Source organism: Gadus morhua, chromosome 3 (genome assembly GCF_902167405.1).
Source record: "Gadus morhua chromosome 3, gadMor3.0, whole genome shotgun sequence".
NCBI lineage: Eukaryota > Metazoa > Chordata > Actinopteri > Gadiformes > Gadidae > Gadus > Gadus morhua.
In genome coordinates, this window is record NC_044050.1 from 22146996 (window position 1) to 22150743 (window position 3748).

General features: G+C 43.7%; 1 protein-coding gene across 1 annotated transcript in view; it reads right to left on the bottom strand.

Moving 5' to 3' along the window:
• The window catches only part of LOC115540089 (VIP peptides), a 5471-nt gene extending 5291 nt beyond the window's left edge, over window positions 1-180 (bottom strand). The window contains exon 1 of the mRNA XM_030351084.1: window positions 1-180. This exon is cut by the window's left edge and continues 52 nt beyond it. The gene's annotated coding sequence lies outside the window, so the exon portion shown is untranslated.
• Between the last annotated feature and the right edge of the window lie 3568 nt (window positions 181-3748).

Below are 3748 nucleotides of genomic sequence, written 5' to 3' on the forward strand. Positions count from 1 at the left end.
AGGTCTGGAGGCTTCGAGTCTAGCAGCTTCAGGTCTATAGATCTACAGGTTTCAGGTCTAGAAGTCTAGATGCTTCAGGTCCGTGATGCTGGAACGCTGTCCTTCCAAACGATCGCTCTGACTGCATTCCCATCCCACGGCTTTTAACTCAGAGCCCGGGCATGACACGCGTGCGCTGGTCCTGCAGCCTGACGTCATGCAGAACAACAAACGCTCCACCTCAGCTTTACAAGTCAGAGAATCGGAGGCGTCGGGAGCCACGTACTATTCGACTCACTCCTGAATTCAATTATAAAACATGTTCTGGTCATTTGCAGCTAGAAGATCATTTCCCGCTATAACGACTAGCCTGTTCCTCTGGGTGGGCCCCCCTGCCTGTCAGCCAGATCTCTATCATATCACCTAAAATAACCATCTCTAAACTCATACCTAACCTAACCATCTCTAAACTCATACCTCAACTTACCATCAGTAACCTAATACCTAAACTAACCATCCTTAACCTCATACCTTAAATAACCATCTCCAACCTCATTCCTAAACTAACTATCTCTCAAAGTCAAAGTCAAAGTCAGCTTTATTGTCAACACTTCACATGTACAAGACATGTGAGGGAATCGAGAAAACGTTTCCCCCTATCCCGCGGTGAACATATAAAAAGTGCACAGGCACAAACACAAATATACGAGACAACACTAAAAATAGACAAGATAGACAATGACATATAAAATATAGGAGTTCTGTATGTGCAAAGAGGCAGTCAATACTGGCAGCAAAAAGTCATGTAGTAGTGCATTTTTTAAATAGATAAATAAATAATAGCAGCAATTTCAGTCTGTATGGTGTGTATTTAAACTAGTAATAGTAATAGTGCAAAGACAGTTATTCCACAGTGTAGCAAGGCAGAAAGCAGGGGGGGGGGGGGGGGGGGGGGGGTATTTCAGCTTACTGACAGCCCTGTTGATGTGGCTGAGGGGAGAGAGGGGAGAGACCTCATAACCTCATACCTAAACCAATCATCTCTAATCTAATACCAAAACTAACCTTGTCTAAACTTATAGCTAAACTTAACCATCTGTAATCTAATAATTAAACTGCCTGCCTAGTCACACTCTCCAAAACACACCAACCATCCAGTCACACTCTCCAAAACCAACCAGCCATCCAGTCACACTCACCACAACACACCAGGCATCCAGTCACTACAATAAACCAGCCATCCAGTCACATTCACCAGGCATCCGGTCAAACTCACCACAACACACCAGGCATCCAGTCACTACAATAAACCAGGCATCTAGCCACACTCACCACAACACACCAGGCATTCATTCACTACAATAAACCAGGCATCCAGTCACACTCACCACAACACACCAGGGATACAGTCACAGTAACTACAATAAACCAGGCATCCAGTCTCACTCACAACACACCAGGCATTCAATAACTACAATAAACCAGGCATTCAGTCACACTCACCACAACACACCAGGGATACAGTCACAGTAACTACAATAAACCATGCATCCAGTCACACTCACCACAACACACCAGGGATACAGTCACAGTAACTACAATAAACCAGGCATCCAGTCACACTCACCACAACACACCAGGGATACAGTCACAGTAACTACATAAACCAGGCATCCAGTCACAGTCACAACAACACATCAGGCATCCAGCCACAGTCACAGTGAATTAGACAGGCCGTGTGCACAGAAAACATGCAGGCAACCGCTAACCTCATGCCTATCGGCAGCAGCTGCTGACTAGTCTGGTCTCAGGTACCAGCTGTTCACCTGAGACCGAAAACTTGGCATTCTAACCTAATGCCCAAACCATGCATATCTAACCTCATACCTAACCTCACCTTCTCTAACTTGGTACCCGTTGATAGTGTAAAAGTGTTTTCATGAAGACAATTTACTGAACAAAACCAGTCGGAACCAGGGCCAGTATGGTTTGGGTCGGGTGGACAGAGCTGTTGTCATGGAGACGATTTGAAAACAAAACACTTTGGAGCCAAAGGAGAAGTCTGCACAGGAAGTGGAGGCAGTGGTTTCCTGTTGGTGGCCAGTTAGTGGGATGATCAGTCTGATGAACAGCAGATGTGGGTCTCTCTGGGGGGTGGAGGGGAATTATCCTCGGCAGAGACCCGGGCAAGGTGCCTTCATCTCCCTGAAGACGTACATCACTTCCTGCTGCGGCGCATTAAGGCTCCAGACCGCCGCACTCAGCTTCCTGTAAACACACCCAGGACCTGTCTGACATCACCCTAACCTCCAGACCTGTCTGTCTGTCATCGCCCTAACCTCCGGACCTGTCTGTCTGTCATCATCAACCTAACCATCAGACCTGTCTGTCTGTCATCGCCCCAACAATCAGCCCTGTAGTAAGATTTAAGATCTGTTATTTGTACAATCACAGTCTGCAACACTTGGGGGTATCAGAGAGGGAGGGGTCGTTGTTTTTGTTGGTTTCAAAATCTTCCTCTCTTCTGCTCTCCTTTTATAACTCTTTTTCCTTTTTTACAGCAGCTTTTAAACTGATTTAAAACAGAATGCAAACTACTTGAGCATTAACGTTGTTGTAAACAGTGTTCACAGTGTTAACCACCACATCGTATTTGAAGTGGGGTCAGGGCATCATGTCAGTGTCGTCACTAGGGGCGAAGAGGGATGAGTAATTGAATCTGAGCGCTGCTCCACGTAAATCTCCCTCAGCTTCTGGTGGCAAATGTCCAATTTTCTGCTTGCTTGGAGTTTGTAATTTAATTAAAAGCACAGGGAGATGCTCAGTCTCTTGTCATCCGATGAGCACTGTTGTCCATGTAGTACTGTGGGATTACTTTAGTACTGTATTACTTGGGTAGTTATGTGGTAGTACTGTAGTACTGTGGCGTTACTGTGGTATTACTGTGTTATTACTATAGTAGTACTGTGGTAGTACTGTTGTATTACTATAGTAGTACTGTGGTATCAGTTTGGTAGTACTGTGGTAGTAGTGTGGGATTACTTTAGTATTAATGTTGTACTGTTGTATTACAGTGGAAGTACTGTGGTAGTACTGTGGTAATACTGTGGTATTACTATGGTAGTACTGTGGAAGTACTGTGGTTGTTCTGTGGTAGTACAGTGGTTCTGTAGTACTGTGGTAGTACATTGGTAGTACCTTGATACTATAATACTGTGAATACCTCTTTGTTTGGTTGAGTGTTGTTGTGTGTGTGTGTGCGTGTGCGTGTGTGCGTGCGTGCGTGTGTGTGTGTGTGTGTGCCTAACCTAATGTTCTAACTGAATGGATTAGAACCTAACCTTATGTTGAACCAAATGGATTAGAACCGTACCTATTAATGTTTAACAGAATAGGTTGTAACCAAACCTAATGTTCTAACTAAATGGGTTAGAACCTAACCTAATGTTCTAAATGGTTTAGAACCTAACCTAATGTTCTAACTAAATGGGTTAGAACCTAACCTAATGTTCTAAATGGTTTAGAACCTAACCTAATGTTCTAACTAAATGGGTTAGAACCTAACCTAATGTTCTAAATAAATAGGTTAGAACGTAACCTTATATTGAACCAAATGTTCAACCTAATCTTATGTTGAACCGCTGCTTCTTGTGTGATTAATGAAAATATGTTCTAATGTCGTTGGGAATATTAAGATGTAGAATGGTGTATCGGAACAAAACAACGTTTTTTTGGGGTAATGTGGGATAATTGAAGCCCCTGAGTCTCT